At 54.7% G+C, this 16,400-nt stretch overlaps 1 pseudogene; it reads left to right on the forward strand.

The window, feature by feature from the left end:
- Positions 1-14,370, forward strand: part of LOC138066517 (otoferlin-like) — a 215,442-nt pseudogene extending 201,072 nt beyond the window's left edge.
- Positions 14,371-16,400: the final 2,030 nt, after the last annotated feature.

A 16,400-nucleotide genomic window follows, 5' to 3' on the forward strand; every position in this document is an offset into this window, starting at 1 on the left:
CTTTCTGGCACTTGTCAGATCCCTTCTGGCTTCTCTGTCCTGACTGGTGCTCCCCAGCACAAGGAAGACACTGACCTACTGCAGTGAGTCCAGTGGTGGAAGCCACCAGGCTGGTCACAGGTCTGGAGGACGTGGCATGCAAGAAGAAGAAGAGGCTGAGAGCTGGGTTTGTTCAGCTTGGAGAGGAGAAGGTGAATGGGGGATTGAATTGTCATCTTCAGGTACCTGATGGTACATGGCAGGGGGATATGGCAGAGGACAAAGGAGAGTGCAGAAGGAAATGGACGCAAGATGCAGCAAAGGAAATTCCTGTTGGACGTAAAGCATCATTTGTTTCCTACAATGAACTTATGCATCATGAGTGTGCTGCAACTTTGCAGAGCTCTCAGTCCTTGGAGACATGGGAGCTTGACCCTGGGCAAGCTTCTCTAACTTTGAATGCCAGCGGTCCCTTCCCACCTCGGTTCCCATATGACTGTATGATTTGCCCATCCAGAGATGCCCCCATTTGATCAGGCAGCTCCCATGTTCAGCCAGTGGATGTCTAAAGCTCCTGAGGTGACTGGCATCCTGAGTGCCCAAACAGCTGCTGTATGTGGGGCTGAAACCCAACATGCCTCATGGCAGCAGGAATCACAGCCATCACTGTATGTAGTTCTTGGAGGGGTTTGTCCCACACAATGCAGCTGGAACCAGAAGTACTTGCAGGAATTACAGGGGAGAAAAAAAACCAAAGGTGGGGGGAGCTATGATTTGCTCTCTGTAACTGCACTGAAGGATCAGGCAATCGTGTAGCTTAATGAGTAGTATGAGAAAGGCATCAACTTGGTCTTGAGAGTGGAGGAAGATGTTCTAAGTTGGTGAGAACACCCTCCCCACGGTGGAATCAGAGTCTACAGCTATAGTAGGAGATGGATCGGGGCCAGGCATTGCCCATCAGCAACCCAAACCAGGACCCTGGCGCCAGGGCTCCAGGCCAATGTGCCCAGCCCCATCCCACTGCTGGGCAGGGGCAGGGAATAGCCTGGGGCAAGGCTATCCCATGGGCAGTTTGGATGGGCCCTGGGTGGGGGAGAGCTTCCTGTGGGCCATAGCTAGCCTGGCCAAGACTCAGTGCAGGAAAGGGCCCTGGTTCAGGTTAGTGGTCCATGGACTTTACTGTATTATCATCTGTGACTCTGGGCCTGAGAAGGAATTTGAACCCGGATTATACACGTAAGGGGAATAGCTACACAGCCCATTCAGCTGAGGTTCCCTCCTATACATGATCAGTTTGGGAAGGTGCTTATGTCATCAAGGTCTGACCCAATGACCTGGAGATCCCTTTGCATCCTAGAGAATTAGTCACTGGGCATCCTAGAGAATTAGTCACTGGGCATCCTAGAGAATTAGTCACTGGGAACGGTAATGTCCATGATCTCTTTGATTGTCCTTGGGTAACCACTGGATCTTTTTTTTTTTTTTTTTTAAAACTGCTCCCCTCTAATTTTGTGTCATCACAGGTCTTCAACAAAGAGCTGGAAAGAGAGTTTGATAACTTTGAGGACTGGCTGCACACCTTCAACCTGCTCCGTGGAAAGATCGGGGACAATGATGACGACACAACAGAAGAGGAGCGGCTAGTGGGGAGGTTCAGAGTGAGTGTGGCTGCTGAGTCGGGTCAGGGCAGGGACAGCTTGGGAAAGCCTTGCCTGTAGGGTTCTCTCCTGAAGGTGCATTAGCTGAAAGGAGGTTGGATGTAAGAGAGACCAATTTGCATTGACCCAACCACATCTCCTTGCAGGGAGGGTAAGCCTCCAAGGATAGCCCCAGGAGTCAGATGGCTCCACAGAGTGCATTGCAGAGGGCAGTCCTTTGCAGCAACCAGATCTTTTGTGATTCCTACAGAAGGCCAAGGGCAAAGCAGATCCTCTTTATCACCCGCTGTGGATATAAGCCATGCCTGGAGTTATCTTTGCAGACTATTTTTCACCAGTAGCACGGAGCTGCCTGCCATGTTGCACCAATGCATGCAAGTTAAACTCTTGCTGGAGGGAGTGATCAGACGGTCAGGGAGCATGGAAATGAACTGTGTTTCACGTGGTAGTTCCTGGATTTCCCAGCCCCTCCCTTGACAGCACCTTTTATTTCCATTGCTCTTGGTTTTCTGCCAGTTGTATTCCTGGAATTCCCTGCCTGTGAGCACCTTGCTAGTCTGATTCCTCTGCAGGTGTCCTTCACGTTGTCCAGTTGCTCTGCTCAGGGTTGTATCCTCTGCAGGGGGTGCTTGTGAGGCAGAGGAAGCTTCCAGACCTCGCCTGTCTACTACAGCACAGGGCTAGAAACAAGGAGAGAAAGTGGGCTCTCAGGAAGGGTGGTTTGGGATGGGTCTGCTCGCTCCGAGCCTCGGGAGCAGCAGGACTACTGAGGCTGTGCACTCCCTTGTGCTAGGGCTCCATCTGTGTCTACAAAGTGCCGCTCCGTGATGATACGGGCAAGGAGGCAGGATACGACCCCGACTTGGGCATGTTCCAGGGGATCGCCAGCAATGACCCCATCAATGTGCTGGTCTGAGTCTCTGTTGTTTGGGTGAGTATAACCCATGTTGTATGCCAAGGCGTGATGCTGTGTTCCCTTACAGTGCTCGCACCCAGAGCTGGTGCTGAAGCTGCAGAGAAGTTGACTTTTAGTTCTTGGTGCTGTTGGTGCCAGCATCCACCTGATAGCAGATGGCAGCAAGGTCAAGGATGCAGCATGAGGACTAAAGCAGCTCACTGATGGGCCCTTGAAAGGGGCGTCTTCCTAGCTTTGTGCTCTCCCCATTGGGATACTAAGCCTGTGTGAGGTCCAGACACCTGGCCTACAGGATGGATGGAGGTGTCCGTTGTAGTGCTCAACTTCAGAGAAGAATTTGGATCAGCCCAGACTACGAGATTCTGGTTCTTTACATAATCCCCTTTAGATAATCAATGAGGCATGTGCTGAGCAAACCAGGAGGAGGCAGGGATTAGTAGATCTGGCTGAAGGGCCTGTCACCTTGTGGGACACATGCCGAGTGATAATCAATGTGGTCCAGCTAATGCCTGTCTCTTTATATGGAGTGCACTCTGGAAAAAGTCCTTCTTGACCTCCATTCTTATGTCAAGATAAGATATCTTGAGAAATCTCAGCCCTGCTGGAAGCACCTGGGTGGCTCTTTGCCAACCCCTTGTCCCTGTTGTTTTATAAATGCAACCTACTTTCACCTACGTTTCCCACTAACCTGGTTTCCCATCCAGTGCTACATCTCATTGCCCTGAGAAGGGGATAGCAGGTGAGATTGCAATCCCAGAATCACAAAATCACTGAATGGTTGAAGTTGGAAGGGACCTCTGGAGATCATCTAGTCCAACTCCCCCCTGCTCAACCAGGGTCACCTACAGCATGTTGCGTAGAATTGTGTCCAGATGGCTTTTGAATATCTTCGAGGAAGGAGACTCCACAGCCTCTCTGGGCAACCTGCTCCAGTGCTCAGTTACCCTCCCAGGAAAGAAGTATTTCCTCATGTTCAGACAGAACTTCCTATGTTTCAGGTTGTGCCCGTTGCCTCTTGTCCTGTTGCTGGGCACCATGGAGAAGAGTCTGGCCCCGTCTTCCTGTCACCCTCCCTTCACATGCTTAGACTCATTGATGAGACTCCCCTCTCAGTCTTCTCTTCTGCAGGCTGAAGAGTAGCAGCGCTCTCAGCCTTTCGTCCTAGGAGAGATGCTCCAGGCCCTTCCTCATCTTAGTGGCCCTTTGCTGGACTCACTCCAGGAGCTCCATGTCTGTCTTGTACTGGGGAGCCCAGCACTAGACACACCACCCGAGGTGTGGTCTCAGCAGGGCTGAGGAGAGGGGGAGGCCCTCACCTCCCTCCACCTGCTAGCAACACTCTTCCTAAGGCTGCCCAGGGTACCATTGACCTTGTTGGCCACAAGGGCATATTGCTGGCTTATAGTCAATTTGTTGTCCACCAGGACTCCCAGGTCCTTCTCTGCAGAGCTGCTTTCCCCGAGCCTGTCCTGGTGCCCATGCACCAGGTTATTCCTCCCCAGGTGCAGGACCCTGCACTGGCCTTTGTTGAATGTCATGAGGCTCCTCTCTGCCCAACTCTCCAGCCTGTCCAGGTCCCTCGCAATGGCAGCACAGCTTTCTGGTGTGTCAGCCGCTCCTCCTAGTTTAGCATCCTCAGCAAACTTGCTGAGGAGGCCCTCTGTCCTTTCATCCAGGTCACTGAGGAATAAGTTGAACAAGACTGGACCCAGTATTGACCCCTGGGGCACACTGCTTGTTATAGACCTCCAACTAGACTCTGAACTGGAGAGATGGAGGATACTTACCCCTGCTTGCGGGGGCTACTTATAGAAGCCCGTGGCCCTAATAAATCCATGGAGGGAAAGAGAAAGGTGGAGGGATGTCTCTGGACATCTCAGTCAGGTTTCTGCTGAGGGTCTCTAGCTAGAGGAACCTGCGTCTTTCCACTGATGAGAGAGAAGCCAAAGGAGACTGTGACTATGTCTTTCCGAAGGGGACACAGCCACTTGGGCTTGACCTGAGTCAGCCCAGACCAACACACCTAGCCCCAATCCATGCCTAGGCAGGGACATAGGTTAGCAGAAGGCAGGACTGATCCCTGGTTTAAATTGAGTCCCTATATTTAGGTGACCTTATAAAAGGACTTAGGCACATGGCTGTGGCCAGATAAGGCCAGCTGGTCTCAGGGATGGAGAATAGGGACTGTCCCTGAATTGTTCCCTAGCATTGACTGGGCTGGCCTGGCCTATCTTATCTTTTCCCTACAGGCCACAGAGCTGCCCCCAGCTGACATCAATGGGAAAGCTGATCCTTATATTGCCATCAAGCTGGGGAAGACAGACATCAAAGATGAGGAGAACTACATCTCCCAACAGTTGAATCCTGTCTTTGGCGAGTGAGTTGCCCCAGCCCTGTTACCTGTCTTCACCCTGAAGAGTGAGTGAAGCTCACCAGCCCTTGGGCCTGCACCCTACCCATCCCATAGCCCCAGCTTGGGGTCGAAAGATGGGACTGATCGCCCTGAACTTTCCTTGGATGCAGTGTAGCTGTCCCCATTGAAGTCATCTGTCCTTCTTTGTCAGCAGTCTCGTCAACGCTGTCAAGAGTGTTGAAGAGCTATCCGTATCTGATCAAGATAGGTGCCTACTTTAGGAAGCGCTAGGCCTGGACCCAAGTAACAGCATTGCCGGCTCTCCAGTGACACACACGTTTAGTTTCAGGGCTATTGGGACATCGGCGTCAAGCGATCCTCATGATCGCTCTCCCTTCTAGGGCTGCTAGTTCAGAAGCAGTCCGCGCAGAGAATTAGTGACAACACGTAAGCTGAATGTACTGCAGTGGGAGGTGCAATTAAACACTGTCCAGAGACTGGAGCAGACCCACCTCACCCATGCATGTGTCTTGAGCGCCATCCAAACCCTTGGATGGCTACAGCCTGTTCTCCCTCTCCACCCTTTCTCCCGCCACAGGTCCTTTGACATTGAGGCCACCTTTCCCATGGAGTCCATGCTGAGGGTGGCGGTGTACGACTGGGACTTGGTGGGGACCGACGACCTCGTTGGAGAGACCAAGATTGACCTGGAGAACCACTACTACAGCAAGCACCGAGCTACTTGTGGGGTGTCACAGCCTTATGCCATGTATGAGCCAAGCTTTCCCTGTGCAACCTGGTGTCTGGACCCGTGTCAGTTTCATCTTCCGCACTAGGCCTAGATCTCCTGTAGGGATCTCCCTCTTTCATTGCCTGATGATGAGGGAATCTGTGCTGTGCCCTCACTCTTAACATGGGCTTTGGGACCAGCACAGTGGGGTAGCAGGAGAGCAGGTTGTAAGCAGGAGCACAGGGCGGTGAGGAAGGGACTGAGGGGCATTGGTAGGTCTGGATATAGAAATGAAGAGGTTGCTGAAATAGCGGCTGGGCCGGAGCAGAAGAACTGAGCATCAGTGGCAAAGTGGAGGGCGCTGGGGATTGCAGGTCTGGGTCAGCACAGAGTGAGGGGCCTGGGGTGGAAAGGTATCGGCAAAGCGTAGAGTTTGGGCACGGATGGCCCTACCTTGCTCTGCAGTTTCACATGTGGAGCCTCAGATCCTTCCCTGATGAATCCTGGCTCCTGAGGGGCAGTAACATTTGCGTTTCTGGCAGATGGAAACAAAAATTCCTTCTTCCTCCAAGTCTGACCTTGTGCTCTTGTTCACAGACATGGGTATAACATGTGGCGTGACCCCATGAAGCCTTCCCAAATCCTGTCCAAGCTGTGTAAAGAGGGCCAAGTGGATGGGCTGCCCTTTGGTCCAGGAGGAAGAGTGAAAGTGGCCACGAGGGTCTTCAGTGGCGCCACGGAGATGGAGGATGAAAATGGTACGCACCCCATGGCGTGAAGGTGGGGAGGGGAGCAGGGGCATGGGGTGTCCCCTCATCATCCAGAACTGAATCCCATCACCCCCTGCAGCATTGCAATGTCTCTCCAGCCACCCCCTTGTGTGGGGCCTGCGTTATGTCACCAGCTAGACAGTGTCTTATAGACGACCCAGGTTGCTGTCAGAGTTACTGGTGAGCATCCACGGCATGGCATGACCAAAGCTGCCTTTGAAACCTTCCTGCTGGCAGTTTATGGCAAAGGACCAATGCAGATAGCCCATCCTGGCCCTTGCAGGGCTTAGGAAGCCACTGTCCATATAGCTGCATCCCCAAACAATGGTTGTGTCCAAATCACTCGTATATACGCAACACAGTTGAATGCAGACCAGGAGGGGTGCGGAGGAGGGGGGCAGCAGTGTCGGTGGATATAGAGCTTGTTGAGCGTGGGAAAATACAGGCTGGTAGGGGATCTGGACCTTCTCTGTGAGTGCCTAGGAGTAGAAAGGGGAGAAAGAGGAGTTAGGGAGTGTTGGTGCAAGAACAAAGGGGGCCCAAGGAAACGGAGAGGAGCAACTACTAGGCAGTCCTGCTGCCTTGAAGTTGGTAGGAGCTGGAAGAGGTAGCCAGCAGGAGCAGTGTGTGTGGCCTTGGGGAAGAGGATGTCAGCAGAAGTTTGCAAAGCCAGACTGGAGGTCCTGCTGTCAGTAGGAGGTTGGGTCCTGCTTGGGATTGTTTGCTGTCCCTGGTGTCTCTTCTGCCCAGTTCTCCACACTCAGTCCTCCCTTTACCCAGACGGGACAGAAGAAGCAGGCAGAGGAGCGCCTAGCACTGACCGTGCTGCACCACTGGGAAGACGTTCCACGCGCAGGCTGCAGGCTGGTCCCTGAGCACGTGGAGCCGCGTCCATTGCTGAACCCTGACAAGCCGGGCATTGAACAGGTCCCCGCAGCCCAAGATCCGGGGGAAGGGCAGGGCCTGCTTAGCCTCCAAGCAGGGAGGAGAGACCTCAGCTGGGCAGACAAGCTGCAACCCCCCTTGTCATGGGGAGCAGTGGGGAGGGAGGCAGCCTACGAAAAGTGGCACTTGGACATAGCAGTCCTTAACACTCGGCCTGTTGAGCCCAGCTGACTAAATTTTCAATGCCTCTTCAGTTGGCACCTATTTCATACCCTGAAGTCTCTGGGTCCCCTGCTTCCCCCATGCCTATGTTCTTCTTCCTCGGCGCCATGCTGTGCCAGGAAAAATTCCTCTACTGGGGCAATAAAAGACAAACAGCCCAGTGGAGCCCTGCCCAACCACACATCCGGCAGGGTTTAGTGTGGTGCTGCAGGCCTTGCATTGCCTTGGCAGGACTGGCACAGCCTTACTGATGCTGAAGGGCGGGAGGAGCTGGGGGGAATGCTGCAGGTGTCTTTGGGCAAGGAGGATCTCGGGGAGCTGACTGCACGACTCCAGCCTTGCAGGGTCGCCTGGAGATGTGGGTGGACGTGTTCCCCATGGATATGCTGGCACCAGGCCCTGCCATTGATATTTTCCCCAGGAAACCAAAGAAGTAAGGAATCTGCCAGCCAACAAACCCCAGGGAAAACCCATGGCTGGGGCTGGAGCCCTGCTTCCCCACTCTTCTACTGGTTCTCCATGGCCCAGCTCAGCACAGCCATGTGCCTGGGACCCCCAACCAGACTGGCGTGGCCAGAGATCCCAAGACTGGAGGCATCAAATGCTGTCTTCCGCTTCCCCACAGGTTGTGGGGCTGCCCTTGCAGGGTGCTTCAGTTCCCATCTGTTCAGTTCCCTGCAGCTCCTCACCTCTCTGTGTCAGTCTAGACGAGGAGTTCAAATTGCTAGCTAGTGCCTGGTATGGGGAAGGGGGCAGACCAATGCAGCCAGCCCGAACGCAGCCCCAGGGGCAGGGGTTAGCCTAGGTCAGGGCGTCCACAGGCCCTTGGCTGGAGGGGAGAGTTTCCCAGTCTGGCTGGGGCTCTGGGCAAGGAAGGGCCCTGGCCCCAGGCGGATCACTGGGAGAGACTTGGTAAAGGCAGGTAGGACAGAGCAGGCAGCAGACAGTGAACTAGAGAGTTCTCCTTCCCATTCCTGTCCTCTCCGCCTCTGCCCTCCGATGCTCAGCCCCTCTAGGAGTCCTTTAGACAGAAGGAAGACATTGCGTTCCTCAGCATCCATGCTAGGCCAATTTTACCCAGCTAGACTGTGTCCTTGGGCCCCTTTTGCCCGTCCCCGGGGGCTGGGATGCAGAGGCCATATTTGCATCCTCGTGGGAATCTCTTGCACTCCTGTGCTCAGTCGACTGGTGTTTGGCTCCAAAGCACAATGAAAGTGGAGACAATTTCCTCTGATCTCCGAGGGCCGTAGCTTGGATGTGAAGAGCAGGGCAGGCAGCTGCAGGAAAGCTGAAGCCAGAGAAAGCTCTAGTTGCTGAAGCAGCCTGGAAAAAACAGAGGTTTATCTGCAATGCAGCCAGGGGCAGCCATGCTCAGTAGTGCCCCGTGTGCTGGAGTTGAGACATTCCTCCGGGAGGGGCTGAAGGGAGGATTTCAGTAGCCTTGAAAACACCAATGCACCCTTCCCTGTGGGGAAAATGGAGCAGGAAGGGCTATGGCTCTGGTCGCTCTGTTTTGGCAGGGATAAACGTGAGCTCCAGTCAAGTTACACATGGACACATCAGCCCATGTATGTCTTCACACGTGCACTGGAGAGCACCTGCGTGAGTGCCTGTGTCTGTAGGAAGATGCTGTATTTCAGCAAGGTTCTGCTGATGTATCATCCTAGGGATTTAACGCAGCTCCCCCCTCTTTGCCAGGAGTTTCAGCATGTAACACGAGCTGACGGTGTGGCCTGTTAGCTCTGAAGAGCATCCCTGTGTTGCTTGGACAAGTGCTAGGTGCTATAGAGGAACAGCACAGAGAAAGCCCCCCCCTGCCCTCCCCCGCAACAGGAGCAGACCGGAGGGTGCTGGCACTGAAGATGGCAGGAATCTCACAGTTCCACAGGAGTCCCTGGCACTTGCAGCCATGTGATGTGATTGTGGCCACAGGGCTGCCTTTCTCTGCCACTGTCTTCCAGTCCTCTTCTAGCCCGTCCACACTGCAGCTGCTTCCAGTTCAAGGAAACTGGCTTCTGCTTTTCCTCTGGCAACTCCCACGGGAGCTGGTTTATCCATCAGCACAATTCCCAAGCGAACTGAGTGTGTCTGGGAAACCCCAGTTGCCTGCACACCAAAGGCAATGCTGGGAATATCTTACAGGCTCCAAACTTGCTGGAGTCCTAGGAAAGGCAGTGATGCCCGATGAAGTGACTGGGACACAAGAGCAGGTAGAGCCTTTGGAGCTGACTTCTGAAGGCAGGGGAAAATTGTCCTGTGTTTCCAGGAGGGTGGCCCGGGTGGGTAAGGTGGGGAAATGAGGAAAAGAGCTGGCTTCAGACTGTTTTGCAGGGCCAACAGACCCGCATTGTAACCACAAATGTACCTGAGACTAAGGCTGTGCTGTCTCCTAGAGCCTTTGGCTCGGGCCATGCAGCAGTTCAGAGTAGATGAAGGTAAAAGTCCCTTTGTTGCTCCTCTGACCCTGCCTGGGCTGCCTCCGAGCTGAGGCACCATTTCCCTCTGTGTTCCTGCCCTGTTGGTCCCTAGGACAAGACGGCTGCGAGTGGAGCCCTGCAGTTGGCGTTCCTGCCGCCCTGTTTCCTGCAGCATCATCCCATTCCCTTCTGCCCACCCCATCTCCTCCTGCCCCTTCCCTCTGTTCCCCCCTCTGTGCCTCACCTCCTGGTCTCCCTTCCTGCTGCCAGATATGAGCTTAGAGTGATAGTGTGGAGCACAGACGAGGTCATCCTGGAGGACGATGACTACTTGACTGGCGAGAAATCCAGGGACGTTTTTGTCAGCGGGGTATGTACGATGTGGCTGGCCAGTGCCACCACTTCCACTTCTCCTCGAGGTGGGGTCCTGGTGCTCACTTAGGCCTGGTTTTGGAGAGGGGGGTTCTGTGATGCAGCTAGGAAGGGTTTCCCCATGGGGAGGGCCAGATGATGCCAGTGGTGCTGTTATGTGCTGTGCTCTGTCTCTGCCTCTGTGTGTCTCTTGCTGGCTGCTTGACCTACTGTGTGTGTCTGTCTGTGCTGCCTGGCCTGGTTGCCCAGCTTTGAGCTGCAGGTCATTTTCTGGAACACGGATGAGGTGGTTTTGGAAGATGATGCTTTCCTGGTGGGAGAGAAGATGTCTGTCGGGGGTAATGGCCGAGGTCTTGCTGCTTGGTCCCTTCAGGTTATCTGATCTCAGACCGCACTGACCCTCCCCATATTCAGCATGGGGCAGATGGTACCTGTGGGCCATCTCTGAGTGAGCCCTGGCCCACGACTTACCTTAACGTGCTTGTGAGTCCCTTTTCTCCTGTCCTCATATAGCAGGGCTCTGAGACTGGCCCTCAGCATGGGCTCCGCCAAATTTGGTCCCCAGATTTCCCTTTCCCGTCCCTGCGGAGCTGCCTGAACTGTCCTGCTTCAGCAAGAGTCGATTTGGATTTCCCAGATCCTTTCATTCATTTTAAATTGACACGCACAGGTTAAGATGCAACTAGATCATAGCGCAATGTGCAGCAGGCAAGAAAACAAGCTTTCTCCAAAGGCTTAAACCCTATGTCATGGCAAAGAGGCATGAGGAGGAAGGTCAGATTAGTGTAGCAGAATCTAAGGCTGATGGCTGACATCACAGCATGCAGTGACTTCCCACAGCTCTGCTAAACTGCTCACTGCTTCCCAAAAGCTACCCTGAGCTTTTGGGCCAGGTCTCCTTGTCTTGCACCTCATGCTGCTCTTGGAGAACGTGTTCCATTTTCTATGTCTGGTCCTGTTTGCAGAGTGCAGTGGAGGGTTGTTTAGGGCAGTGCATGCAGTGCCTGCCTCGGCATTCCCAGTGCCATGCTGCACAGAGGGCAGGTGCCCTTGGAGCGATGAACTTTAACATGCTGGCAGGACCCATGCTCTCTCATGCCGTTGCTGCATACTGGCAGGCGTGTGAAATTTGTGTCTGTGTACATGTGCGTGAGGGGGACAAGGTCTTGTCACTGTCCGTTTCAAGGCCGGTAAGTAGGTGGTTTATGCATGGGTGGCTTTTCTGCGATGACTCTGAATCTGAAACGTGAGAGGCCTTCCCTTTGTGCTTGGGGTGGGATTGCTTGCCCTGTGTGTTTTGCAGGGCAGAGCGGGAGTGTCAGCATGCTCAGAGGCCAGGGGAACAACCCTGTACTAAGTGTCTAAGCACGGACCCATGTCCCTGCTGGCTGCAGCCCCTCTGGACCAAGAGACTCACACAAATCTGAGAGTTCCCTGAGGAACAGAGGTGTCCTGTCATGTCGAAGAAGCTGAGGAACATTCATAATGCTCCTTCCAGCAAGCTCTGCTCCAGACTTCCCAGCAGTGCTGCCTGCTCCTTTCCATCTCTTGAACATCCCCCTGCCCAGAGAAGGACCCCGATAACCAGCTTGCATGTTGCTCCCTCAATCAGCCTGTTCCCTCTAGGGCCCTCATGCCCATGTTGTCTCTTGGCGAGGCTGACATGGTGATTTGAGCAACCCTAGCCCATTGCTCGTTACTCTTGAGTCCTTCCAGTGTGTCCATGCCTTGCTGGCCTGGAGACATGCCAGCTGTATGCGCAGGATGGCCCTTTGCCCTCTCCTCCCTCCTGCTAATATGTGCCACCCCTCTCATCCCTCTGGGCCCTGCAGGTGGCTGAAGGGCCAGCAGGAGGACAAGCAAGACACACATGTCCCTTACCCCTCACTCACTGGCGAGGGCAACTTCAGCTGGCGCTCCACCTTTCCCTTTGACTACCTGATGGCAGAGAAGAAGATGGTCATCTCCAAGAAGGAGTCCATGTTCTCCTGGGATGAGACTGAAGACAAGCTCCCTGCTCGCCTCACCCTGCAGGTCTGGGATGCCGACCACTTCTCGGCCGACGATTTCCTCGGTAAGAGGGGAGGGCCAGCTGAGCTGGGGTGACAGGGAAGGTGGAGGGATAGGGGGAGGTTACATGGCTGATGGAGCAGGAAGGCATGTGGGATGAGACAAGGTTTATGTAGGAACAGATCCTGGAAGGACAGCCCTGGTCTTTAAGCCAATTGTGTCCTACAAACACCTTTGGATGCTGCAGGTAAGAGCAGTTAGGCTAAGAGGCCTTGTCTTCATGCTGCTGTTCAAAGGCTGCTCCTGTAGCAAAGGCATTAGCTTTTTCCCTTAGGTGCCTGTCTGGGAGCTCTATGCCCAAGCTAGTTTTGGAGTGCAGGGTGGCTGGAAGCCATGGGCAGATGTTTGAGAGGGTGAGAGGAGGTGGGGACGTGACCCAAAAAGCAGGCTATAGTGGAGAGATCGGAGGATGCATGGCCATAGATGTGTGGGAGGATGCCAGGACACAGCTCAGGGCAGGAAATGTTGCTCGCCAGGGCAGGAAATGTTGGCCCAGCCCGCCTCCAGCCAAAGACTCACAGTTGAGGGGTGCCACCATGTATCCTTCCCCCTCTCCTACCAGGGGCAATCGAGCTGGACCTGAAGCGCTTTCCCCGGGGAGCTAAGACTGCAAAGCAGTGCAGCATGTAGATGGGGACAAATGAGGCAGAGCTGACCATGGTTTCCCTCTTCAAGCAGAAGCGAGTGAAAGGCTGGTGGCCGTTTGTGGCCAGGGATGAAAACGATGAGCTGGAGATGACAGCAAGGATGGGGAGAAGCGGGGGGATTTTCTGTCCTGGGGAGTGCATCCTCTGTGTACACGGAGGCCCCTTTGCAGAGCTCCTTCATGCCTGCCTCTGCTACATGGGGCCCCCTCTGCTCACCATGTCGCTGGCTGGCACCGTCTCTGGGGCCTGCGGTGGAGAGCGTTGCCCATGTCTCAGCAGGCCTCTCTCTGCTCCCTGCAGGGAAAAGTTGAAGCTGAACTACACCTCCTGAGAGCAGAGGAGGCAGAGAAATCGCCTGCTGGGCTGGCTCGCAATGAGCCTGACCCACTGGAGAAACCCAAGTAAGTAGGAGACGCCTCTCCCCCAGCAGATGCCTGGATTTGTGGGAGATGCTGCGTCGGGTGGTTCCCGGGGAGGTAGCCAGGCAGGGGAAGGTTAGAAAGGGGTCACTTATCTGGGGATGTAGGAATGAGGGCTGCGGGCAGGGTAAAAGGGGCAGAGTCACCTCTCCTGGTTCATTCCAGTGCCCTCTATTTACTTCCCTGCCTTTCCTTAGTCTCTTCCTTCTCTCCCTCCCTTCCTAGCTCCATCCCCCTTTCCCAGCCTCCCACCTCTTCTTCCTCCCCTCTGGTACCCGTTGCCAGGACATCAGCTTCATCAGGACCCCCTCCCCCACCCCCCCACTCAAGTCCCTGCACTCCTTCTGGGACAAATTCTGCTGGCTCCTCTTGGAAACCCTCCTGATCCTCAAGGTCAGGCTCTTTCACTGCGTGAAGGGTTATCCAAGGAAGGAGATCGTGGGCTCTCTCACAGTGCCCCTCTCCATTGCCAGCTGGGCTTGTAAAAGGAAAGTCAAGGCTGTGCCAGGGTGCGAGCAGACTGCGGTGAGCCGGGGAGGATCATGCACTTGGGCAGCCACAGGAAAGCCACATCTGGGTGGGGATGGTTGCTGTGGCCCCAACCCCGAGAGAGCCTGCTGCACCCTGGAGTGGCTGGATGGGACACAATGCTGCCACCGCATTGGCTCACATGTTGGTTGTATTGCTTGTTGTGCCTGCCCTCCCTTTCTGTGGCCATGGCATTCATGACAGATGCTTGCTTCCCCAACAGCCGCCCAGACACATCCTTCATGAGGTTCCTCAACCCCCTCAAGTCCATCAAATACCTCACCTGCACCCGCTACAAGTGGCTCATCATCAAAATAGTGTTGGCCCTGCTGCTCCTCATCCTGCTGGCCCTCTTCCTTTACAGCATGCCAGGCTACATGGTCAAGAAGCTCCTGGGAGCGTGAGGCAAAGGGGCCACCCCCACACGCCTAGCCCAGTGCCACCGCCTGCCCCAGCCCCATGCCCTTCTCCTCGCCTCTGCCTTGCAGCAACCTTGAGGGACATCTCCTCCCTGCTGCTGTGCCTCCTATTTTGCGTTTCTGCTTTGTGGATCCCTTTCTTGGCTTTACTCTCAGAGAAGTGGGGTTGGAGAAGGCCTCTGGTCCCCAGGCTGTCCTGTGTCCCTCACCTGGGCTGGCAGAGATGCGTGGCTGGCTACTCTGGGTCACCCGTGCTGTGGGTCCCAGATGCCTTGACCCACTGGGGGCAGAGGTCGGTGCCCCCTCTGGGCAGCTCAGCTCCTCTGCCCCAGCAGAAAGCAGAGGGAGCACTAGGGTTGTGTTGCTGGAGCTGTGGGAATGCTGCCTAAATGCTTGTTCACAGGACACGTTAAAAGCAGTCATGAACCAGTGACGTGGGGCGGGGCAGAGCAGCCAGGGCTTGCTGGGAGCACGCCAGCCCCTCGGGCTTGGGGACAAGGCACAGAGCAGCCCCAAAGCCTGGCCTCCATGCCAGCACTGCCGCTGCCCCCCTCCTAGCCCTGAAGGTCACTGCCCCTGACTGCAGGGGCTGATGCCACCACAGGGCACGCCAGCCACCCTGCCCCAACAGCAGTTGAGACTTGGCAGAGCCCTTGGGCTCTGCAAGGGGCAGACTGGGCTGCCCCATCCCCAGGAAGGCAGATTTCCAGCAGCTCAAGCATCTTTCTAAGGCCACTGAAAGCAGCAGTGGTGGTGGGACTTGCCTGAAGGCTCCCATGGAGCCACGTTCTCTGGTGCAGTGTGAGCTCAGCGTGGTCTGCTGGTTTACCTATTTATTTTGTACTGACCACTACTTCTTGGGGCTGGGGCTTTTCTTGCTGTGTATATTGGGGGAGGGAGGGAAGGTCTCTTTCTTCAGCCCACTGCAATATTAAGCTGTTGAAGATCCACCTTTCTCAGCTTCAAGTGTGCAAGACCCTTACTCACTACCTGGGGAGCTTTTGGGGTTGTTTTTAGGATGATGATGTTTTGGTTTGTCAATAAAAGTTGGTTTAAGCTCTTCCAGAAGAGCTGCTGTCTGCCACTGCCCTCTGTTACCCAGCCACACGTGCCCTGGGGGTTCACTTCCAGCCCCGAGCACAGATTGGACCCCCCAGGGCGGAGACCCGTTGCCCACTAGGCTGTGGACATATATACCAAATGCCACCATAGACTCGAGAATAGTTTATGTGGTCAGGGACCTGTGCCGATCTTCGAGTGCAACCGCGCTGCTTGAAGCTTGGCCAGCTGGAGCAGCTTGCTCATGGTCATGTCCAGTCAAGTTTGTATTCTCTACAAGAATGGAGACGCCACGGACTCTCTGGGGAACTCATTGCAGTGTTTAACCACCCTCACAGTAAAGAAGTATTTTCTGATCTTTAAGTGCAATTTCCTGTATTTCAGTTTGTGCCACTTGCCACTTGTCCTGTCATTCAGCATCACTGAGAGGAGTCTTGCTCTCTCTTCTTTACTCCCCCTCCCCAATCACATACTAAGATGATCCCCCAGAGGCTTCTCCTCTCCAGGCTAAACAGCCCCAGCTCTCTCAGGCTCTCCTTGTCTGACAGATGCTCCAGTGCCTTAATCATCTTCGTTGCCCTTTGCTGGATTCACTACAGGAGCTCCGTGTGTCTCTTGTAGTGGGGAGTGCAGAACTGGACACAGTACTCCAGGTGTGTCCTCAGCAGTGCTGTGTGGAGGGGAAGGACCACCTCCGTCGACCTGCTGGTAAAGCTCTTCCTAATGCAGCTCATGATGCTGTTGGCCTTTGCAGCTTTGGAGTCGATTGGCCCCAGCCTGTATTGGTGCATGGAGTTGTTTCTGCCTGGCTGCAGAACTTGGCATTTCCTTCTGCCCCACGCTGGGCTTGGAGTTTGTGCAAAGCTGAGGGTGCTGCTCTAGTGGTGGCTGCAAGGCCTGGATCACCCTCCAGCAAAGCAGATGAGGGATGCTGCTCCTCGGTGCCCTCCAGTGCT

This window comes from Struthio camelus, chromosome 3, assembly GCF_040807025.1.
Source record: "Struthio camelus isolate bStrCam1 chromosome 3, bStrCam1.hap1, whole genome shotgun sequence".
NCBI classification, from domain to species: domain Eukaryota; kingdom Metazoa; phylum Chordata; class Aves; order Struthioniformes; family Struthionidae; genus Struthio; species Struthio camelus.